Source organism: Amblyomma mixtum, chromosome 2 (assembly GCF_055824585.1).
Source record: "Amblyomma mixtum isolate Tamu chromosome 2, ASM5582458v1, whole genome shotgun sequence".
Taxonomy (NCBI): Eukaryota; Metazoa; Arthropoda; class Arachnida; order Ixodida; family Ixodidae; genus Amblyomma; species Amblyomma mixtum.
The window spans coordinates 208601424-208626810 of record NC_143013.1 but is presented as its reverse complement, the minus strand read 5'-3'; the positions used below and the strand labels follow the sequence as shown (position 1 = coordinate 208626810).

Below are 25387 nucleotides of genomic sequence, written 5' to 3'. Positions count from 1 at the left end.
AAATTACAAGTTCTCAAGCCCGTAGCCATGGCTAATGTGCCCAAAACGGTCTTGTGGTAAACTAGACATTCCAGTGCTTCATTCAGTTCAGTGTTGTGACACTGCAGTGACACCTTCTGAAAACAGTTTTGAGCCTAACAAACACACATCGCTCTTATTAAATTGGGAACGAGTCAACACTTCCAGCAGTTTTATTTGTATGCCATTTTGGTACTCCTTTTTCACCAGCTTTGCAATTGTCATTCCAAATAAATCGCACTCGTCATATTCATTGGGTGACCGCAGCATTTCAGTGATATTTGCAACATGAGCAAGAATCGCATTTTCTTCTAATGCTGCTACTCTTTTTGAGTTTTGCATGCCCAGATGTCGGCGGTGCCTGTGACAATGCTTCTTCCTGTGACGCCACATGTTCCAGCAGCCGTGCACACTCATGGGATGTTGAATCTTGTGACTGGCGTGATGGTGATGATGAGTCTGTGCTTGGCAAGGAAAGTTGGCTGGTGATGAACCTTGCAGCATTGATGACAGATCATCAAATTGTTCGCTGGTCTCTTCAACACTAGCTGGCCGTGCCTGGACAGCAAGGCAGTGTTTGCTGGTCCCTTTTGTGAAATTCTAGAGGTTGTGTCAATAAAAATATGTATGCATACCATGAGCTTGGTGTTCAAAATATTTGCTTTACTGTGTTGATGTATTTCCTTCTGGTGCAAACTGTGATTTTAGAAGTGGCAAGTGGAAACCTCTACGGAAGTTTTTACTCTGAAATGTATGTGGGTAGGAAATAATGCATATCACATTTATCCAGACAGTAAATATTTACAAAGGTGAAGAGAGTATCCTTGCTGACTTGTTATCTAACCCGAAAGAACTGCAAATAGTTAACAAGAGGCTCTTTTCTCTAGAGGTTCCACTCTGAACTTCAGCTGCAGTAGGGCTTTGATCATTGAGCTCAGATGCATGACCTGAAGTAGACTTATCAGGTGAGTCCCCTTGTCAATGCAGATGTTGTGGAGTACACAACACGAGAGTATAAATTTTGACATGTTGTCTACTGTCGTCAGGTCCAGACACTGTAGCTGCCTAAACCTACCCTTTAATTCCCCAAAAGCATTTTCAGTTAGCACTCGGGTAGATGAAAGTTTGGTGTTAAAGGTCTTGTCAGAGGCATCGAGCTGGCTACATTAATTTTTTTCAAAGGTTTTTCTAAAACATCGATGAGCCGGTCTTGCCAACTGGCGCTCCTTGGGCATCCTGTCCTTTGCTCGTTCGTGTTCTGCTGCGCAGCATAGCTGCCGCTGCTCCTCAAGCAGCTGCTGTAGAATCATTGTTTGGGCTGCCAGCCCCTTTGCTGCAGTTGGCCGCTGCCCCTTGGGTGGATTCGGCAAGCTCGCCGCCTCGGGGCACTCCACTGCTAAAGGCAATGAAGTCCTCGTGCCTGAGAAGGGCTCAGGGGCATCATCTGCCACCACTGCTGTGACAGCAACATCTTCACTTCCAGGATGCATCACGTCTGGTTTCTTGGACCCCCTTTATTTCCATCCAGCATGCTGGAGAAAATCTGAAAGGATACATATGTTCTACATTACAGTAGCAGGGATGATTCTACATCCATTTCCAGGGTACTGTAGTAAGAAAGTGTAAAGTGCGGCAAATTAGGATTTTTTCAGTATTGCATGCTGTTCCTTGTCGCCTCAAGTATGGGCTGCATTCAGTGAAATCAATCTTGTTAACTGCTTTGTGCACTTACTATAAACAGTCTCCATGACTACTCGCCTGCTAGGCAGATTCATTCTCATTGCAGCTTGATTCCTCCATCAAGCTGCAGTCATTAGCCGGTAGGGAGCCCAGGAACCGGTGAAGGACCCAGTAATACCGCCAGGTAATGCACCCAGATTCAGTTGTTTTCCTACGACTGAGAACTCTGCAAAAACAAAAGTATAAGCTGTGATCTACACTGCTTGACCTCATGGCCTTTAACTTTAAATAAAGTGTTTCAAAAATATAGAAATGTCGCAAGGTAATGCATGACATTGGCTGTTAAAGTCTGAAATGAGGAACTGGGCTTGGTGCGACGTAATGGGCAAACAAGGGAGGAAACCTTTGCATGAGACAAATATGAGCACCGAGTGTCCAAAAGTTCCACGTGGCGAGCAATTCACAAAGGCGTATACACGTGTATAATTTGACACATGTACACCTTAGATGAAGATGGCCACAGGGTTTTTTTTTTTAGGAGTGGCGAGCCAGATGGGGAGGAGAGGGCTGTAAGTGTATGTTGGATTTTTTCTATGAATTCTGCCTGCTTGGCGGCAATGTTGGAGAGTAGCGATCAGGGCTGTGAGTTGAGTGGTGTGCAGTGTTTGTGCCTGGATTTATTATTCCAGCGCTTCTTGGCGTGGTGGTTCATGCATGTCTCAAGGGCCTGCATGTCAAGTTCAAGCTGGGCTAGGGTATCATGTTGTGTGAGGGTCGGGCAGTGTGCCGGTACAGCTCGGTGCTGGCGGCATCTGTGCTGGAGTAGGCTCTGGGAGTAGGATTGGTGCTGCAGTGGTCGCTAGTTTGGGCGTCCGGGAGCATTGGGTTGGTGGCCGTGAAGGTCCTTGCAGGACATCTGCATACGTCTTGGTGGTGGCGGTGTGAATAGTAAAGGGAAGATGCTTGCGAGGGGAATGGTTTGGAGTCGTTGCGGGAATTTCAGGGCTGAGAGATGGTTTGGCCGTGGGTCACAAAGTCTTGCCGGTTAGCGCCCACGACAGAAGAGGGACCAGGATTCCTAAGAAGCATGTGTTCAGGTGTCTGTAATCAACGCAGCACCTTAGGGTGCCATCTTTCTTTGTGACGAGGACAACAGGTGGTGCCGAGGGGCTTGTGGATGGTTGTAAGATGTCCTGGAGCATTTCTATAACTTGATGGCGGATGGCGTCACGTTTATTTGAAGACACCCGATAAGGGTGCTGACATATTCATCTTTTGTTGTCGACAACTATCATTTGGTGCTTGGTGAGTGGCATCTCTCGGACCTTGGAAGGAAGCCCGTCTTTCATCCCCAAAGTGTACAACGTGGCCATTATCTGGGTGTAATATTATTGCGTTTTCTTAACTGCCAGCTTGCCATAACATATTGCACATATGGAATGTAGCTAATCTCGTTCTCGTGATCAATAAATAGATCACTCCTCAGAGAAAACGGACACTTGATTTCTACAAGGTGAATGGCATCGTCGAATGCAATGACGCCATCCGGGCTGCAGCACAGCCGTTGCTGCTCGGGATGAGTGACGAGTCCCACCTGCCAGGAAAAAAAATACCTGAACCGACAATGCGGATGGAACCGATGATAAAGCTACCAAATTCTTACGTACCTCATGAATAGTAGCTTGCAGCAATTCTGACAAGTGCTTCCGTGCCTTAGGTTCCATCTGTTTGCCTGTGCAAAGTAAAAATTAATGGCACTTTGATCCAGGTTATGTATTGTAGTGCGAAAGTATATGACACAATTTGTGGCTGGACTTTGGATGACTGTGTCTGGATTGCAAAAGGCAGTGCCTACTGTTCAGTATATTCTGAAAGGAAGCATTTTGGGTGGAAAAACTCGCCCAACTTTCTATTCTACTACAGTGAAAGGAAGCAGTCATTTTATGCATACACAGCATATTTCCTCTTTTGTACAACTAATGGCTACACTAGCACAAGTAGGGTGCCACATGAGTGGTCGCAATCCCTTGCTTATTGCTGCTTACCATATGAGGTAGCTGCAGATCAAAACATCCTCTTCCCTACGAGGCTGTCTGCCAAGGCTTCAAATGCGCTTATCCTTGTTTTAATCCAATGTGCTGCGGAGCTTGTCACTCGGAGGTGCCTTTCTAGATGCCACCTGTAATAAATCTCGCATGAAACTAGCACAGGCACACTAAGAAGTCGCACGTCAAGAGTAAAGCGTTAACAAACCTGTTCACAGCTGCTTGGCCTTTGGTTACTAAAGCAATCTTGACTATTCTGTCAAGATTTTGGCACACATACTTCTTATAAAGTGTTTTTTCTTTGGTGGACAGTGCTGACAGTATGCTGCACCTTTTCAGCTTTAGGGGTGACACAGGTGACTCAAACGCACTAAACCGCTGTCGTTCGTTTTGTTGAGGTGAGCGTTTGAAGGGCCTGTTGTCTCAATAGCATCTGAGGGTGGCGTGTTCCTTGCTCTTTGATCGTGAAGTTTCATGATCAAGAACGTCTGAAACTGCGCGTGGACGGCCGGGTCGAGTGGCTGCAGTGCGGGCGTTTGCAGAGGCCATCCTAGGTGACAGTTATTGAAAACGCGTTAAATTTGATTATTATGGTGGGAAAAATCAACACTCTTACTTGAAAAGAGGTCCTTGACCAATTTCTTCGTGTCGAGCATCAGACGGGATGCTGGCTTGTTTGAGGCACATGGCAGGTCCGTGCACTACGTATGGTGGTGATTGTTTATGTAAACAGCCAGTGCTGCAGCGTGCTTGCACCAGCCCTCACGACCCGCCTTGCAGGTGCAGGTGGCTTTCATCATCTTCCGATCGCCTCCCGAAAGCTAAGGAGCCATATTAAGAACTCAGGCACGTGCGCAGCAGCACGTCATAATTGGCGCTCTTTACTTCCGCCACGCATCTTCCTATGATGTATGACGACCCCATGACGCTAGAAAGCTCTTCTCAGACGTCGTAAACATGGTGGGCGTTAAATAATTTTTTGCCAAGTTTCATGCTGCTTCCTTTAAAAAACTCTTTCACGTTTTCAATCTGCCTGAAGCCGCAAAAGAGCAGCTGCGTGCTCTTTGTGCGCCGATAACAGGCAGCTACTTGTCAGCATGCACAAACACTATCATGTCAAAAGAAAGCCGAAATTGCTTGCTTTCAAAGAAAAATATTTTCAGACTGCTTGCAGTTTACATTTCATTTAATTATAACTGCTCCATTTGAGCTTCATACAGCATCTTGTGGATCTTGAATGTCACCTCGCATCTTTTTTTGTGTGAGCATCCTCAACTAAGCAGTGATCCAGTTTGCTGCCTCTTCACTGTCATCTGCAGGATTTCTTTTTTATTTCTAGCAGCGTAGCTGAGCAGCTCCCCAAAACCTCTTTCACCGCTTCATCGAAGCTGTTGGACTGCCTTCTTTTGGTCCTGCATATAAATATATCAGCACAATGTTTTCTTGCAGTCACTGATTATCATTGAAATACTGCAGGAAATTCTGCAGGAAAATACTGCATTGAAATACTGGTGAACCATACCGGTATGGAGAGGAAGGTCCATTGGATGCTCGCCTTTTGGCAGACCTGCAGGACAGGACTGAAGAAATGCACTGGAAAAGTATGTCTGCTTCCAGTAAAAGAAAGTGCGCAGCTTTCTTACCCTGGATCTGGGGCAGCGGCTCCTGCTTGTGGAGTTGAGATCCTGCTTCAAAAAAATGTTTTTTATTGTGTCATATCCCCACACAAGAAAGTGACCTGAAGAGCCAGCAGAAAATGCCGCAGCTTCTGATGTACTGGGAAGCCTATATAAAAAATAACAATTTTGCATATATGTGATGCAGAAAACATGTCTACTTGCAATGCTATGAAAATGAACAAAACACATTACACTCATCTTGTACCTGAAAGCTTGGTTTCTCCCCTTGTTGCAGTTTTTGGGTGTGCAGTCATTAAATCGGACACTGAAAAGATTTTCCCCGTACATTGCAATGCAGTGTTGAGTGTGTGATTCACTTGAAATTACAGATCAGCGGCGAGTCATGACTAATTCATTTCTATGGGAGTGCAGCATAACAGTGCAAATTAGTGGGGACCCACTCTTAAATGTGAAAGGCTGGTGCAAAGGGCGTATTGATGAGGAACCTGTGCAGCACCACAGTTAGGAAAATGGAAAATCACCACCGAGCTCAAATTGTCTTCATCAGTAAAGTCATTAGGGCTGTCAGTGTACCTGCATTATTAAAGGCATAGCGCAGCAGCCGGGCTTGAGGCACAGCTGCACAGGTTAATGAAATGACAACGCTGTACATAAACTGTTTCACTGCAGTAATCGTTATGGTAACCAAACAGTGAGGTGCACACCTGGCCACCAGTCTTGGACTGGAAGGGCTGTTCGATGCCAGCGAAGATTGCTGAATGCAGCTGCACAAAAGCACAGATGCAGTTGCGTTCATCATGACAAGTTAAATCACTTGAAGCCTTATAAATTAAAGTGTAAAATTTGAGGTGTTTTTGATGCAATCCCTGCAGATTTTTCGCCAGGAAAAGGTAATGTGACAATAACAATAGCGAAGCTACCAGCCGAGCTGAAGGGAAAATATATTCTTAAAAACACAGAAGCTTGGGCAGTCAAAGCAATTAAAAAGATATTAAACACAAAGAAGGCGGCTTAAAAAAGAGTGGTAGGGTGGGTGACAGCAGCGAAGTTATGAATGCTAGACTGGAGTTCGCGCAGATGGCTGCGCAACTAAGTAGTGTTTTTTTTTATCTTTCGGCATAATGTGGTGTGTTCCTCAGCATGCCATCTATGATGTCGAAAAGTGTCCACTGCGTGTGGACCTTTCCGGCCTCTCCTCCAGTGCCACTTTTCCGGGCCGCCTCCGACGCCAGCACAATTTTCAGCCAATGATCTTTCGCATTTTTAAATTTTGCGGCTGCTTGCAGTCCTGCAGAAATGTCACAGTTTATCACCAAGAAAGGTTGCAAAATAAAAAGTTCAGCAACTTGTTTCAGCGCTCAAGCGGCGTTGTACGAAGCGCAGCCTGATACGACATGCGAACCGCTCAGGCAAAATCACCATGCCCCTAAGAAGCCAAGATTTCACAACATTCCTGCACATTCCTCCCAACGTGAACATTCAGCGGAAGCTCAGATGAAGGATGAAAACAACTTACCAGTCAGATCGAATGTTCTGCCAATGATTGCCCACCGGTTCATTTTTGCGTCCTTATCTTTGAACTCCGGGTGAGTTTTGTCGTACAAAAAGGGGAATACGCTAACAGTCTCCAGAAATTGTTCCATCATGTTCTCTCAGCTGAGATTCATTTTTCAGCATGGATGCGCACGAGGAGGAAGCTCTCTGTCGCGGCTGGCCCGGAGCGCTCAATCCCACGTGGTCTAGCCGCCACCACTTGAAGTTAACTTCGGTAGTCACCAAGAGGTGGCACTGAGCTGGACGTCTCTCATTGGCTCTACCCGATCCGCGGCACGCGGCAAGCCGCCAAAAATGGCTTCTCGACTCATCCTCTGCGCGGCACATGAACCCGCCGCCGCGGCAGGTTTCGCGGCAAGCGGCGTGCCGCATGCGTTTTGCCGCCAGTGTGTCTGTACCTTACAGCAGACTGAACCTCGTAGGGCTCGTACGCAGCGTCATAAAGACGTTATATAGCTTGCCTAAAATCGCACTGGTGTCATATATAATGGCTTTTATTGAAGCCTATCGTAGGCCTCATCCACAGAGTCCGTACTGGATCCCACTTATCACTCGGAAGGCCTGGGTGCGCAGTTACAAAAAACGTCTAATAATTGCACTGAGCTTGAAAAAATAGAATTTGCATCGATCGATCACTTGTGCAGCTGATGTTAACCTAAGCAAATTGTGCGGCTATATGCAACACCACTGAATTCGTACCTGTAGTTTGTTCATGCTTAAATCTGTTGAATGTATAATTTCACAGGCAAAATTTCATAAGAATTTCATTCAAGTGTGCTAGACACTGAATGAATATAACTGCGAAGCATTGCGTACGTGCTTGTGCCGCAGTCGACAAAAATATGCACTCTTTTTTTCGGCACCCTGATTGCCATTTCATTGAAGAGCGCGTTTGCAGATTATCAATCGAGCTTAGAAAAGGATAGCTGGTGTACTGCAGCAGACAGGAAAAACAAAGTTGTGAATTGCAATTGTGCTTTACTACCTTTCATCCTGTCTACCTGTGACTCGTAGTATTTAGCAACAAGACAGTGCTATGTATTTGCTGTTATTGTGTGTCATGAAATGTCTATTTTGTGATGAATTTAAGAGTTAACCTCCATAGCATACTTTAGACATGCCCGCTGTCTGTGGGCCTCTGTCTGCTCATGCAAGGAAGCTTGGTTCCTGTCGTTTCTCAGCAGTGCATTGACCGTGCTTTAGCTACTGGTTCTCCTTGCACCTTTTTGGCAGGGGTTTATTTTGCCCCCAACTCTGTGTATTCAATTCGACAGGGTGCTGCTGGAAATGTACTTTTATTCTGGGTCATCAAATGTATATTTGCTTACAAAAGCAAGCAGCTCGAGTTCCATAGTCTTTCTTAGATTCTTTGGGCATGCTCTTAGCGTATGTCCGCAATGAGTGCATCCACCCTGTCCATGTCCTCCTCCCACCGCTTTGTCTGGGCCTCCTTTCTTCTTTTCTGTGGTGCTTTCATAGCATGAGGGGCTGCCACGGTGGTTGAGGTCTGCAGGATGCCATTTGATGTGGTCTGTTCTTGACTACTGTTTACTGGATGGGCAGCACTGGTGAAGTCCTCTTGTGGGGGCTCTGCCAGTGTGTCTAGACAAAAATAAAAGCAAAGCTGAGGCACTGTAAACTTTTTTTTACATTATGGTATAAATGCAAGGAGATCAATATGGCTCTCCGAAAACTTGCTCTACAGTGTTTCTTCATAATGCAAGCATGTATTTCAGAATTGAGGCCACATTGCTGTGGCTAACACGGTTCAGAAGTCAGTACTGCAGTACTGTGCAGTTTTGTAATGGTTGTTGCTGGTACTTATGAAAAGCAGAACTACATTGTGCATATGTGTGAGGCTTCACTGTTGGCTAGTTCTGGTGTTGGCAGCAAAAGTTTCCGGGATCTGTGATGCATGGTGGTGTGAAGCAAAACTGCATTGCAGCGCCATCTGCCATCGCAGAGTGCGATGTCAGGGCTCACGGCACGCCAGCTGCATGTGTGCTGTGAGTGAGCCTCGACACCATGCTATATGACGGTAGAGGGCACAGCAATGCAGTTTTGCTACGCTCCGCCCTGCATCACAGATCCCGCAAACTTTTGAGGCTGATGGTACACACTTTTGCAACTGGAATGCAGATTCTTACCTTCTGTGTCGCTATAAATTAAATTAAATAATGTTTCAGCTGTTTCTTCAGCTTGGCTATGGCAGTTGGAGATTGTGCTGAAAAAAAAATTGTTAGGCTGGTTAGCACACACTGCTTTGCTTTTCACATGTCATCTTCATAAACACTTCTTTTGAATGTTTGGAAACACAGGACTGTTGTGGGAGTGCAAATAGTTACATAAGTTGTGCTGTACCAGCTTTTGTGTGGCCTTGTCACCCCAACAGTTCTGCAAACACTTGTTCAATAACAAAGTTCCCTACCCAAGTAGCTTCATGTGCAACCTGAAAGCGACTGACATTTTCGCTTTGCTGGTACTGGAACTACTGCTGTAAATTTGGATATTTTACCTGCTCCTGCATTGTCTGCTGGTCTTACTTGCCATGTGCTTTGACCCCTGCCCCACACAAGTAAAACCTCTTCTTGGCTCCAAAAGAAAGATAAATGATTTTGAGAGATCAGCATTGACCAATGATAACATACCTGCCAACATCCACCTGGTCCTTCAAAAACATTAGCAGGTGGAAATATGGCCACCGCACCTGTTTACCATCACTTGTACCTGACCCACTCGGTGCACCACCTTTCCAGGCACGGTGTTTTTTTGTAAATGTGTCGCTCGGGCTTTTCCATCGTGCCTGGACATTAGAGCCTGCAGGTAGTTTCACAGCATTGAACTCTGTTCACCGCCACATATCCTATCTAGCACAGCTGTCAGCTCGCCAGTCTAAAGCACTTGAACGCTGCCCTGGCACTCAAAGGCAGTGACATTTTTTGGCAGGTACTCTGCTCGAGAGACTATGCTTGTACTGGAGAAGAGGTACAGGGACTAAATTTGCCGTGCCAGTTGCAGAGTGCTTGTTATAAGAGACCAACTGGATTCAACTTTCTTCGCTACAATGTACACTGCTACAGTGCACAAGCCAGTTGTGCCAGCAATTGTACAAAGGAGTCAGATTCGGCCACATTTGGCCTGCAGCCAATGCATGCACGGAAGAGTGCTCAAACAGTACGCTGCATACTTCGTGAACGAAGGAAAAGTGCCCTGGCAATGGAAATTATTGGAAATTGATGAACCCAATTGTGAGGAAGTGCAAGAATAGTGCCTCAATTCTGTGGAACTAATTCTTGGAAAAAGATGTCAAGCATCAGAAGAATATTTGTAATATATGTTTCTTTAATTTCTTTTTTGAAATGAACTGACAACTCGGCATTATTCGTTGTCCACATACCGAGCTGCGACTTGGAGAAGTTCCATTTCAAACTGTCCTCGCAGACACTGTGGGCACCGTCTGTGCTTGTCTCCAATAAAAAGCCTGAACAGCTCAGAAGCGTCGGCTCGCTTTGAAGCCAGTTCTCCTAATAATCCAATTTCCTTTTCAAAAGCCTTTTCTTGGCCCCTTTTCTACTTTTGCGGCCGACATGGTGTGCTGCTGGCTGGTGCTGGTGTGGGGCTAGAATATCCACTCCCATCCTCCTGTGTAGGGGTCATGGAAAACCCCGAAGCACACAGATCGGCTTCAGGTTCATAGGTACAGGGCCTTTTACCCTGCAGACAAGCAGTGCTCGTTTCGGTGAGGTCCACGCTTTGGTTACATAAGAGGTTCCCGTCCGTTCTGCATGAATGATAAACATTGCAAAAACACAATATTTCAAAATTTTCGTAAAAGCAACATGACTTGTCCGGATATTTCGCAACGTGCTTGAACCTGGTTATCATGAATAAAAATGAAACATGCAGAGAAACGAACCACGAGCTACTGCCAACACTTCGACACTATTAAAGCAGGATTAATTTAACTGTACACAGTACACTTCAAAAGTACATTTACGCATATATGACTGCTTAATGTGCATGATTTCAAAGAAGTGCTTACTCGGGGTATTCCAGCGTGTCGAACAGAAAATGTAGTTGATTAAAATGCGGCCACCGCACGGTGACGGCAGTGTCCGCATCGGCGCCACTCTGAAGCTGTGGCCTCTTTCTGTTTTTTGATGAATGTGTCTCGCAGTGACTTCCAACGCTTCATCACTTGCGTCACTGCAAAGGAGTAAAAAGTGTTACTGGAAGCAATTACACAGATGCGCACGCAGGGAGGTAATGCAACTACTGAAATGACGGCACAAATTTATTTTCCGCGGAAAAGAAAAAAAGAAACTCGGGAAGTCTGCATTAGTCCGCGCTAGCTTTTTGTTGTTGGTATTTTCTTACAGGCAAATTCATGTTAGTCAGAGCCCACGAAACAACACAGCTTGCAATGATCAAACTTATTCTCTTGAAAATAAACGAAGAAAGTGCGGGGGCACGCTCTGTGCCAGCCAGTGTACGAAAACGGCGCGTAAACATGCTACGCTCACACGCCAGTCGAAGCGCATGTACGTACGTACATACATTGAACAAACAGGGAAATAAGATAACCACACCACGCATGCACAAATTTGGTACATACCGTCTGCGTTGAGGGCATCTGCAATGGTCCTCCAAGCGTTGTCACGCTTCACATTGTTTTTGTAGTTTGCGTCGCGTACATCCCTCAAGACGCGATGCCTTTCAACTTCGCTGATAAGGGCCTCGTTGAAGGAGGCCTTTTCCATTTTGGATGAACACTACGGGGCTCCTTGCACGTGGCTCCTCCGACATGCGCACCAGTAAACAAGCTGCTCGGAGGAAACCCCAAAGTTCCGCCAAAAAGGTTCCGCCGAGATGCGCGGAGAGCAGAGCCATCTGTTGGCAAACCGAAAAACCAAAATGACATGTGACTGCACACTGATTGGTGGACGCTGGCCCTGACATCAGGGGACGCGGAGCGCGAGGCGTTTTTTTCTACCAGCGTAGAACCCCGCGATGGCGCGATTTCGTGTTGGATTATGCTGGGCACGCGCCAAAATGACGCGCGGCAATCGCGCCCAAAAACGCGCCATGCAATTCCAGCTTATCTTATGGTTTCTTGGACACATATCCACAAAAGCGTCCCAACGGATGCAATAGCTTCTACAAATTTGTCAGTGAAGACACCCATATCTGGATGCTTCGGGCCGTACCAAAGACCAGCCAGAACTGGAGTTTTTTGACGAAGCTTTGGAGGAAGCTCATTGATAATAAGCTCTATCGGCCATACGGACGTCTTTAGAGGATTTGCACTCCAGGCTCCCATCAGTATTAATTGTAGCTGTGAGGTCGCCAGAAGAGATGTCCTTGGCTCCGGAGGTTTCTGTACAGATTTCCAGTTACCGTATTTACTCGCATATAACCCGCACCAAAAATTGAAAAAATGTGTTTAAAAAGTGGGGGTGCGGGTAATACGCGAATATTCCGGAGAAGGGGGGCTCGGCGGGTCGGCTTCACGGCAACGCGCGGCCTGCCGTGCAGAGTCCGCATCCCCATCGACATCAACGTGTGTTGCAGTGCATATTAATATTGCACCAACCTTTTGACCACCGAAGGCCAGTATGGACTGAAAGAAGACCACGTGGAAGCGGAGACCATGGAGCATATCGTTTTGCGGTGCAGAACACTTCGTCCGGACATTGCCGAAGACGCGGCGATAGATATAGAGGGTGCCCTGGGATTTGCAGGGGAGGACGGACGTGTGGATGAGAGAAGGGTAGTGGTGACAAAGAGTAGGTTGGAAGATTGGTGCAAAAGGGGCTAGGGACGAGTGAGTCTATAAAAGAGGGACAAATTACAGTTCACAATACGAACAAAATTACGGGGGAAAAAAAAAGGGGGGAATCCTAGGCTAGGGGGCGCAAGCCACCACCGTTACAAAGGGCTAAGCCACTATGATCCATCCATCCAGCCAACAAGAGGCCAACGCAGGTCACAGCCAGATCCACATCCATAGTCTGTTTAGTCCCACGCCAGCCACGCGTTTCGCATGCTTTGCATACGCTTTGTTCAGACTAAGGTATTTGTTTGGGCTAGTCGGTACATTGTTAAAACTGAAGGCACAGCGCACGGAAGACAGGACTAAGGAAGGGACAATAAATAGGCGAAAAAGGAGCACAATCAACAGATACGGCATCAGTGATGATTGTCAAGAAACACAACAACCAAAGCACACAATCGCACCCTACACTAGCGTACTTAACTGCTAAGATAGTCAATTTCTTTTTGTGTTAGCGTGATAGAAGGCTTGCTGACGCAATTGTCAAGACCCCGGTGAATTAAAAGAGCTTCAACTATTTCCCGCGTACGTTGGTCCTTATTTTTATACACTATTGTAGTACGGTTGAAAAAAGGGGTGCATTTACAAGAAAGCCAATGTAGAGCCAAATTGCTTTTGGGGGGTGGTTTTAGGGAGCGTTTATGCTCACTTAGGCGATCATTTAGTTGAAGCTCTTTTAATTCACCGGGGTCTTGACAATTGCGTCAGCAAGCCTTCTATCACGCTAACACAAAAAGAAATTGACTATCTTAGCAGTTAAGTACGCTAGTGTAGGGTGCGATTGTGTGCTTTGGTTGTTGTGTTTCTTGACAATCATCACTGATGCCGTATCTGTTGATTGTGCTATTTATTGCGCCTATTTATTGCGTGTCTTCCGTGCGCTGTGCCTTCAGTTTGTTCAGACGTTGATGGGCCTTGAGTAAGGTGCCGTTTCTTGTACGCCCAGTTTGCACAGTTCGCCAGCCTTGTCTAGGCATCATGAGTGTGTCTCGGCGGCAATCATTCACGGCGAAGAAGAAACTCAGGATCGTCGCCGCTGCTGAACAAATCGGCAACAGAGCTGCTGCGAGAAAGAACGATGTCGACGAATCTTGCATTCGCGACTGGCGGAAGAAAAAAGACTCTCTCGAAGCTGCGAACAAGGACAGGCGAGCGTTTCGCGGCCCGAAGACTGGCGCGTACCCTCACCTCGAGACGCAGCTTGCAAAATTCATCGAGGAGCAGAGGAGTCGTGGCCACGCTGTGTCTACAGAGATGGCGCAGATGCAAGCCCTGAAGCTGGCCCGGGAAATGCACATTCCACGCGAGTTTCATGCGAGCCGCGGATGGCTGCAGCGCTTTATGGCCAGGCATGGATTTTCGATGCGGCGGCGAACTACCATGTGCCAGCGGCTTCCCGACGCTTACGAGGAGAAGCTGCTCAACTTTCAACGTTACGTCATCGGACTGAGGAAAGAGCGCAACTACTTGCTATCTCAGCTGGGAAATGCTGACCAAACGCCAGTATATTTCGAGATGCCTATGGACACGACCCTGGAAAAAAAGGGCGCAAAATCTGTTAGTGTGCTGACTGGCGGCAACACCAAGCTGCGCTGCACAGTGATGTTGTGTGCTTTGGCCGACGGCACCAAACTGCGCCCGTATGTAATATTCAAGCGCAAGACTCTACCGAGTACACCACTTCCCCCAGGAATTGTTGTGCGAGTGGAAGATAACTCGTGGATGAACAGTGACCTCGTCATTGACTGGATTCAAGCAATCTGGGAAAAAAGACCAGGTGCCTTGTTGGCACGCCGTTCGATGCTGGTGCTGGATTCGTTCCGAGGCCACTGCACTGACGCGGTGAAAGCTCGCCTCTCTGACAACGGCACAGACCTTGTCGTAATACCTGGCGGCATGACTTCCATGCTCCAACCACTCGACGTGTGCATCAATAAGCCTTTCAAGGCTCACGTGAAGCGGCTATATGCCCAGTGGATGGCCGATGGCCTTTACGCCCTTACGCCGACGGGACGCGTGCGAAGGCCAGATATTGCACTGCTGTGCCAGTGGATCGTAGATGCATGGGGGATGATCCCGACCGACATGGTACGCAAGAGTTTCAAGAAGTGTGCCATAAGCAACAGCCTAGATGGTACCGAAGATGATTACGTCTTTGAGAGCGGCGATGAAGCCTCAGACGGCAGCAGTGAGAGTGGCGACGATTGACAATTGAACGACAGCACTGACAACGTTGCGGCAGTCGTTTTCAAATATATTTGTTTTGAAAACTAAAATGGTGACTGTTTGCTCAGTTGTAACTTCCTAGTCCTCATTTTTTCAGGTAAGTGTGCGGGTTATACGCGAGGATATTTTTTTTTATTTCATGGGGTTCAAAGTTAGGGGTGCGGGTTATATGCAAGGGCGGGTTATACGCGAGTAAATACGGTATGTCCCGGATTCCATCTTCTCTAAAATTTTGTTCAGTCTTTCTCATTTGGTGGAGTATCAAGTCCTTGCATGTTTCAATTCTGTGAAGAAGCTGCTTTTTCAAGTTCAGAATAGAAAGAACCTCGTTCTTTCAGCTGCGATTTTCTTAGGGCTCTTTTGCACATGTCACATTGCAGTCGCTTTGCAAAAGGCTGCCGCAAACATCACAGTAGTAGCAGTTCTACTTTGCCGCTCACTTGGGGTGCCCATAGTTTCCTAAGCACAAATTTGCTTCGAGGCAGTACATCACGCTCTAGTCCAAACAGTTCGTTAATGAGCCGTAGCAAGCCGTCAACGGCCACGAAGGGTAAAATCATATGATGGCGGCCGCATTTGTTGTTGAGGAGCTGGGAAGAGTGTCGTCTCGGTATTCATCTAGAGTAGCACTGAGAGTTTCTTCATAGTGCATGGATTCCGGCTCATTCCGGCTCGTCGTCTTCATGCGCTTGGTGGCACGTTGTTTTCAGTGCAGCTTGACGGACACGGCGAGCCACCGGTGACAGCGCCAGAGGTTACAAAAGCTTTGGCAGTATCTTTGTCTGTTGTGGTTGCTTCATTAACAACCTCTAGCCACTGCCTGTAGCGACACGTCGATGCAGGTGCAGCAAATTCGTTATCCTCGTGCAGGTATTCTTTTCACCTCTTCCTCTCCCAGTGATCGCACATTGTGTAGAGTTAAAAAAAAAACAAAAAATAAAGTGCAACTTGTTCAAGTGCAGATAACACGAACCATCGATAACAGCAAATGCCTTCACCCTACAACAAAAGGTACAAATCAGAAATCGACTGGAATCTTGCTATCGAGGAATGACAGGCTAATTCAACATTTCAATTCAGCATAATCATTAAAGATAGAGTAAACCCTTGATAAACCTACTTGTGAGGAGCTTCCCATCAATCAACATCTGCTGTGACTTGATGATGTCATGCAGCCTCGCATTTTCGGCACATTTCTCTTTGTAACGCTGGCGCCAGTGTCTGAAATCTTGTTACGGCAGAACTAGATCGGATTCTGCCACGACGCCGTCATCTATGTCGCTGTCAGATGTTGATGCATATAGAATATGCTTCTTTCGGGTCTGCAAGGAAACTGAGTATTAATGAAGATTCCATAAAATTTGTAGCAGTACGTGCAACTTGCACCTCCACTGTCGGTGGCTTCCTTGTTCTTTCTTTTAGGGTTTTCTATCTGTGCTTTCAGAATACTGGCATATGCGCTTTTTTTGCAGCCTGTTTGTGTTTCTTTTGTTCCTGAAAGTACACAATGACTGCTACAATCTGCAAAATCTCGATCTCGAATGAACAAGATACCTGCTTCTCCTTCCGTGACTGGGTAGCTTGGGAGGACACTCCATCGTCATCACTCACATCAACCTAATATTCTGAGGCTGGAATTTTCGCCGTGCGAATTTGTTTTCGCACTTCTGTGTGAAAACAAAAAATAAGATAGATGTAGTAGTTGGGTTCAAGATTTTTTTAAAGGTTGATATCGGAGGAACGGTTCTCAAGATGAAAAGCAACTTACCTGCCATCATCAAAATCTGCGCAGAATAGTGACTGGAATTCTCATTATGTGGATCAGCCCAAAATGCCGAGTACACCTGCTTTGCATCAAAATCCTTGTCATGTGCTGGAGCAGTCTTTAATTTTCACGACAGGAACAGCATGCACCTTTCGGTCATGATCGTTGAGAAATCTCAACAGAGCGTACATGGCTTCAACGTTTCGTGTCACACTGTACTTACAAGCCTACACTTGCAACTCGCGTATGGTGGCTCGCGGTATTGCGGTCATGGGAAATCGACTAGCTTGGCTATTGTTGGATTAGGCTTCCCAGCATATGTTTTTGCTCGCGTTCTTCTTGTCTTAGCAGCTTTATAAATTTATTTGTGCCTAAAAATTTCTGCCAAGCAGTGTGTGAAATAAAACAAACAGCAAAATGCCTAGCTTTCGCCATGAGTAACGATCGTCGTACCACTACCACGTTTTTAGGGGGGGAGACGCTCGAATCCAATCCAGTTACATTCGGAACATTGAGCGTTTGGCTAGTCTGTGTTTTTGTGGTTTGATCATTGCCTTATGGCTTGATCTGTGGTTGTTTTTTGTGCCTGTTATGTTCTCTCTTTTTACATCGTAGGTTTATGAAGGCTGCTTCAAAAAATGGCCACTGCAAAAAAGCACAGGGCTCGGAAGCGGTATCTAGAGCCAAATGCCGCGGAGTATGAGGACATTCTGAGGTCGACGGCGCATAGGCTTATGAAGGAGGACGCCAGCAGTCACACCAGTGCGACAGCGTCAAGCACGCAGACTTCGGCTTCTGGTACTGCCACCTCGTACGATCTGTGATGAACCGGATAATTCTGTGAATGATCTGGACTGTACAGATGAAGAGTACTGCGAATTCTCTTTCATCCGGCCCTTCGCAAATGGGTTGCGGTAAACAATTCGTCTAATTTTTAACCCCGCTAGGAAATGGAACTTCGCTGTCCATTGGAGACGCTGTAGTTTTAATCATGGATTATGCTATTGAAGAAGGCCTACCATGGACAAGCATAGAAAGATTGCTGAAATTGCAAAACAAGCTTTTAGGAACAAGCAGTTTTCCTGATTGGAAATACCTTTTCTGGAAATTTGCAGCTGCTTTTCCTGTTGACATTGCTTTTCATTTTTACTGCCTAGCATGTGAAGCGTTCTTGGAAACTACACCAGGCAACTTACAAACCACACACAGCATCTCGCCGACGTGTTTCATGTGTGGGGAACAGTACTCCGGAAGAGATCTAATTTCAAAGGGAAGCTACTTCGTTGGCCTGCCGCTGGTGACTCAGTTATCCTCAGTTCTCGCGGACGAAGCAGTACGAGAAAAGCTGGTGGAATCCCTTGAAAACCTGAATTCACCCAGGGGGACAGGGAAATCAGATTTGACTGATGGGGAAAGTTATCACAAGCAGCGTGCTAAACTAAATTGTGGTCAGCACGATTTGACTTTTGCTTAATGCAGATGGCAGCAGGGTGTCTACCAACCGGGAAAACCGTGAAAACCGGGAATTATCAGGGAATTTGGACAATCTGGAAAAACTCAGGGAAAACTCAGGGGATTTGTGCTTATATCAGGGAAAAATAGCTGCATTTCTACATAAAAAGAATTAAAGGCGCGATAATGCTGCCTCATGTAAACGATGCGGACTGGCATTGCACGGATTGTCCACTGCGGCGTTACGCGTACTCTCCTCAGCGAGCGCCGGCCTCCAACGTTTTGCCGTCAAGTGGAGCATCCCAGCAAGGCGGCAAAAATCTTCGCGGCGCCAGCGGCACTTCGAATTTTGAATCGTACTTTCCGGTGCTTCTCCGGCGCTGTGGTTCGCGCGTGCGCTGTTCGACGGCCAGCGGCCTCCCCTTGTTTTCCGGTGTTTCTGAGTGAACTCTTCCTCCCTGCGCGTCTCTCTGATGGAAGCGTCCATTTCTGCCGCAGGGGGTGCACACACGCGATGCAGGCAGCGCAGCTTTGGGAGAGGGGGAATAGTTTCCCGCCTTCTCGTGATCTGGCGACGCTGGCGAAGCAACGAAGTCTGTCCGTACTTAGCTGCGCCGTTTTGAACCGACTTAGTTTCAATGACTGCTGTTTTAATGACTTCTCGGCCACGTCGTATTTTCCGACCTGCCGCACGCTAGCCGTGTTCGAGAGCAAACTCCCAGCCGTGTAGCTGTTAAGGTGCTTGGCCGTCGAGCTAAAACAGCAACGCCCCGCGGCAAAGCCATAAACCACGATGAACTATCGCGCTACCGCAGATCCTGGCACTTGACAGCAACAAAAAAACAAAACAAAAAAAAAACGAGCTAGAGATGCTGATGGCGATATGGATAGCGAAAGCTCGCGGCGGAGGAAAACGTTGATGATGATGATAAGCTCTACCTCGGGCGCCCTCCGTGGGTGGCGTCTGGAAGCTCCTGTGCGTGTGTGTGGCCTCCACGATCAAGCGCCCGGTGCGCTCAGCCGGAGCCGATCGCAGAGGCCTCGGCGCGTGCATTCCGAAGGCTATTCCCGCGTGGGTCGTAGAAAGTTTCGGTGCGGCCCTTCCACAGATCTTTTTTTTTTGTAATATTTTCTTCGGGAAAACGGGGTGCGGCCCATGCACGAGTGCGTTTACGCGGTGTGTTCAATTTTGAGTCGAAAAATTTCCGGAAATTTTACCCCGCTAATAGGCGCACCCCGAACTTTGAGCCGAATTTTCGGGAAAAAAAGTGCGCCTATTATGCTAGTAAATACGGTTAAAAGCTACTCCTTGCTAAACAAATAAGACTAAATCGTTTTTTTTTTATTTTTTAACATGCTTACTGAAGAGTGATACCGTCAGGCGGCTTTGTGTCAGGCTGTTTTTGCATAAACCAAAGTAATGTGTCACTCAGGGAATTTAACAAATGCACTCAGGGAAAACCTGGAAAACTCAGGGAATTTGGAAACGTCAACTTGGTAGACACCCTGGGCAGCCCTGTTTTCAAATCAGCAAACTATGCCATTTGGCCAGTACAGCTGACCATTAATGAATTGCCACCTTTCCTACGATGGCGGTCAATCGTTCTGCCACTTTTGTGTTATGGCAGTAAGCATCCAAACATGACGCTGCCTTCTGTATGCAAATGAAGACTGGCTCAAGATTGCATCAAATGGAAAGCAAGGGATATAGCAGTAAACTCCAAGGTAAGTTTTCTGCATATTTATTGCGGTATATGGAAGTACTGTTTTCTAAAAATGCAAAAGGCACTTGTCTGATTCTTCTCTGCACGTAGCTTTGAGAACATGTACAAGCTCCGTAGTTAACTCCCGAATTTGTTCAAGCAACTCAGTTATTGTTCAAAAACTTATATGCAATCTGCATGACAGCTTCAATAGTTCTGGATGGTCTGCCCAAATCTGCATTGCCTGACATTGTGCTAATAATATTAATGCATGCAATAAGCTCTGATGGTGGCAGCTAGATGCTTCTAGATAAATGTTTTTTCATTCTTTTCCACATTTGATGCTCTGTTGATCCACTATCTCTTCTAGGTGTACTGCATTAGCTGCATGGCAGACACCCCTGCAAGGGCTGCAATGCAGAATGTCCTGCAGTTCAATGGCTAATATGGCTGCTCATGGTGCCTTCACCCAGGAGTTTGCATTAATGGTAATTGTGATATTTTTAAGAGGCTAACTAGTGGCATTATTTATTTTGCAGGGTGCGTAAAATACCCGGTCAGTGCTGGTGTCGTCGAGGGCCGCAATGAGCTGGGTATGCTGAAAGATATGAAGGAAGCTGCAACAACCCAGCGCACAGTTCGTGGTGTAAAAGGTCCCTCAGCACTTGTTAATGTACCAGGATTTGATATAGTCTGGAGCTTTAATCCAGACTTTATGCACTGTGCCATGCTTGGTGTTGCCCGCCAGTTTACTGAGCTGTGGCTTTCAGGTGTTGGTGAACCATACTACATTGGAGATCCCACGCGGCAGTCCATAGTCAGTGAACAACTCTGCGGTCTTAAGCCACCACAGTGTTTGAATAGGCCACCACGTGCCCTGAAACTCCGCAAATATTGAAAGGCAGATGAGTGGCAAGGTTGGGTTTTCTACTACTGCCTGCCTTGTTTGAAGGATGTCTTGCCTGAGGAATGCTATAAACATTTTTGATGACCAAATACCTGTATGGCGGAGCACAGATGACATCAAATGTTCATACACTGCTGCATCTACCAAAAGGTATGGTGCTTCATGGGCCATTATGGGCACTGTCATGCTTTCCATATTAGTCGAGCATTGGCCATCTTCTGAAGCTTATATCATCATCGAATGGAGTGGCTTTCCAGATTTTTTCCTGTGTTTTACTCAGAAGCACATTTTTTGAGCTGAGGAGCATGGCCTCAGAAGAACTTCAGCTGCATCTGACCAAAAACCAAGAAAAACCAGGTACTTTGCGAACCCTTGGAAAGCCTAAAGCGGTACCTGAGCATCTTTGTGAGCTTGTGAGAAGGCTGACTTCTGATGCTTTTGACCAGATTGTCGAGCATGATAGAGTGAGAATTGCTGGTCCCACTATTCACAGCATGCAGTATCTGGCTCCATCAAAGCAGGATTCAACTGCCCTGAGACTGGGAGATGTCTCCTTAGGGCAGAGAGGATTCTGTCTGTGACTGCAACTGATGGAAGCTGCAGCGTATATGTTATGTCATGTAGCTATGATGTTGTTGACTTTGGAGACTCAAGTCACTTGAAATGCGCTCACAAGCACCCTACATGGCTGTTGTTCAAACTTTGTGAGCCCATGCATCCATGTATGTACTTGGAGATCAACAATGAGGCTATATTTACTGAATTGTGCAATAAGCATGAATGGCCTTAAGGCAAGGTGACCGGTTTCACTTATGTCAAAGGGCAAGAGTAGACGTAAATGATGACGTCACAACAGACAGACCTATGATGCCATGGATACTGCCGCAAAACCTGTCGTGCGTGTTGACTGGATAAACTGCAACTCTGTGACTGCTTAGGTCATTATTTGTCTGGAATGACCAAAAGCAAGGTCGAAATACTGTCATTTAACAAACGCAGAGCTCAGATCAGCATGAAACTTAAATATTCGTTTGCGCCACAACAAAACAGCCCCACTGCAAAATTTTACACCAAAGACCACAAAACTGCACAGAACACATCATGAAAGTAGCAGTAAAATCTGAGAAGGCACAAAAAATGCTGGAGTTGCTCTATAATGTAGCTGTGCCACATTTTTAGAGGGGATGTAAGCAAATTGCAGATTTTAAATTTTGGACATGGGCTTTAGATTTTTGAAAGGATTATCTTGTCATTTTGTCTTTTAATATATTTTTATGCTTTAATTACGACATTTGCTCTTTCCATGTGGCAGTCTTGGGCTTATAATTTTCATTGTGTGCACTTTACAATTTCAAAGGTTTTTGTGTGTATTTTGTTAAAAAAGAACAATTATATTGTATAATGTATTGTATAATGTTCTGCTTTAGTACTTTGTGTAGTAAAACTTGTTTGGAATAAAGTCCTTGATGTATGTACCACATAAAACTGCCTCTGTGATGTGAAAGCAATGCATCAGATTAGAGCTCTCCATTCATTTGCTTTGAACAATTGCCGGGTTAACTACAGCCAGATAGAACTCAAGAACAAAGTGGCAGGTGCCCTACAAGGGAGGCCCTCTAGCCAATGGCGTCAACCAATTTTCATGATGCTGTGGCTAATCGGATGAAGCCATGGTTGCCTTTCATCTGCCACTCCGAGGGATTAACCACGACGTCATAAGAAGCAGTGGACGCTATTGGTGGGTGGACCTCCTTTGAGGGGCATTTACCGCTTCGTTCTTGAGTTGTATCTGACTATTGAAGGTTATAGCTGATTCCAAAGGCATGCAAAGGATTTAAAGGATGATTAAATGCACTTGTTTTATTTGCATTCAAGTGAATGTTTCGTCACTGTGAGTATGTCGAGAAATTGCTGTATCAAAATTATTCCCCTCATTGATTGGGTATTCTTTCTGAGCTTACTGATTTGAAATAGCATCATTTACCTGCAAAATTGTAGTGCAAATTAGTAAATTAAATGGATTCTTAAAGGCTCCAGCCTTATCACATGGCCATTATGAGTGGCCGACCAAACCAAACCAGACCAAATATGGTTTGCATTATTGGTTGTGATTCAATATCTTGGTACATTCGCAAGTGAAAAGATTCCTCTTACTGATCTCATAAAAAGCAATTGAAATTGGTTCTCTGAGGTATGCCAAATTAAGATTTACCTGGACTTGGCATTTTAATACTCGCCTTTTTGAAACACAAAAAAGGAAACCAGACATTTTCGAATATTTGGTCTGCACGAATGGATTGATTAGCAATTTAACCAGTGCAGTGGGGCCACTATAGCCTGTGGTGCAACGTGCAACACCCTTTGTGATTACACAAACACAGCTGGTACAATGCTCATTCAGAATGAAATATGCAGGGGTGGGGATTTCCTTCAGTGCAATGATTTTGCTCGAGATGCTGTGACCACTAACATATACACTTGACCAGCAGTTCCCAACACCCTTGTTTTTCATGCAAGTGGAGCCACCTCTGTCAGGTGGTCTCTGAGCTTGAGCATGATGCCTGGATGTGCAATTGCCTGAAGAAATCCTAAGCTTGACCACTTATGTAAATAGAACCATATCAGCCCCAAGTGGTTTTCTTGCTGTGACCACCTAGGCTCCAAGTGGTTTTCTTAATGGGACCACTTGGGCCACAAGTCGTTTCCTCAATTTTCATCTGGGAATTGCATAAGGTAATACCCAAAGTATATGCTATGTTGAAGTGTTTATTGAAAATAAAGACAATATAGCAGACATACAGTGCTGGAGCTCTGAACATAACATGATGGGCTGCTTTCCATATGATAGAGGTTTGGGCGACATCTCGCTGGTAAGCCTGTCAGCAGAAAACTTGCCAACTGGCATACGAGCCTGCACTGATGTGCTGTTCCTCTTGTAGGAAGAAGACAAACAGCTCGCTACAAGTCATTATCCTTGCTTGCTGCAGTCTTGGCAGAACCATTTCTTTCCCTTTGGGGCTTGCTTTATACCCAGGCAAAGGTAATAGAACCACCCATACTTGCACTGCGGACCATCACATGCAAGCATCTTCTCTGCCTCCTGACCTTGGCAGTAACAAAACTTGTTGACGTCACTTGTTGGCTTTTTTATAATCCTTTTTTAAAAGTGCTGTGAGAAAAGATCTGGAAGAATTACTCGTAAAAAAAGCTAATGCTGTTGGCACAAGACTGAAAGAACGTATCATCTCTCTCCACTCTTTCAATGTACACTGACAATGGAGTGCATACAACAAAATCACAGTATGGAACGTCACACACTGCCATCTGAGTCTGCACTTGAAAAAAAAGAGTGCTGTCGCTTCAAGCAGAAGTTGCGGTCTTTCACAGCGTCCGGTATTGTACTGTCAGAGTGTGAATAAGGACACTACTTCCACGATGCTCATTCTGCAGCATGCGTAAGAAACAGAACTGTCGGGACTTGGTGCTATGTATGGATACTTTGTACTTAAATAAACACCCGTCTTTTGATGGGAGAAGTCAGTGGGGTTCTTCCTCATTTCTTCAGCATAGCTTGTGATTGCAACAGCCTCGTGCTGTAATCCCCGCGCTGTGGCTGGAGTAGAGAAGGTGTGTTGCTCGGGGTAGCATATCTTATTTAGCAGGTTTATGGACGGTTCATTCACATTTGTCAAGAACACATTGCAGACCCCAAACCGACATTTGTCTTTCTGAAGGCGCAGACCCATACTGTCCAGTCTTGAAAGTACTTGGTCCAGCCGTTCATTGTGCTGTTTATTTATTTATTAGAGATACTATCGGTCCGGTCAGGACCAAGATAGGAGTGATACAAGGTACAGATTAGAAAGGCGGAACACAACAAACAAAACACCAGCACCATCCAGTCGGTGCCAAGGTTTAACATATCAAAAAATGGAATTGACCTCTAAGCAACAAATAAAAATGCGCAAAAATATCGCTGCAACGAAACAGAAAACAATCTGGAAACACCACGTCCAACACAAATGCAAGGCGCATTATATCAGGCACTATACCAACCAATCACGAACTCCAGCAGAGAACACATTCACACCCGATGCGAGCACCACATTCTCTGGCAGTCTGTTCCATTCTCTCGCTGTAGACAGGAAGAAGGAATGCTTGTAGCAGTGCTTAGAAAACTTTTGTTCTTTTACGTGTCTGCAATGTTTACCCCGAGTGATATGTGAAGTAGTTTGGCTTATGTATTGCTGCTTATCGATATGTACCATGTTGTTCATAATCTTATAGAAAAGAATGAGTCTTTTTTGTTTCCGGCGACATTGAAGAGGGCGCAAGTTCGCTAAAGTGTAAAGTGGGGTTACCTGATCTTGTCTTCGGAAGCGAGAATAGATAAAGCGAAGTGCTCGTCGCTGCACTCGCTCCAGTTCAGCTGCAAGTGTTTGAGTGTAGGGATCCCACACCTCACGCATATTCCATTATCGGGCGTACGAGCATCTTATAAGCTGTAAGTTTAGTATCCTGTGTAGCATGCTTAAGTGACCGCCTAATGAATCCTAATCTTTTA

General features: G+C 45.9%; 1 protein-coding gene and 1 pseudogene across 2 annotated transcripts in view; both read left to right on the top strand.

The window, feature by feature from the left end:
- LOC149362409 (uncharacterized) overlaps window positions 1-25387 on the top strand; it is a 159067-nt gene that overhangs the window by 65057 nt on the left and 68623 nt on the right. The gene's annotated exons all lie outside the window — the stretch shown is intronic.
- Window positions 15193-25271, top strand: LOC149362414 (uncharacterized; annotated as a pseudogene). The gene is made up of 2 exons (XR_016288997.1): window positions 15193-19938; window positions 20287-25271. The product of XR_016288997.1 is annotated as an uncharacterized LOC149362414 (transcript).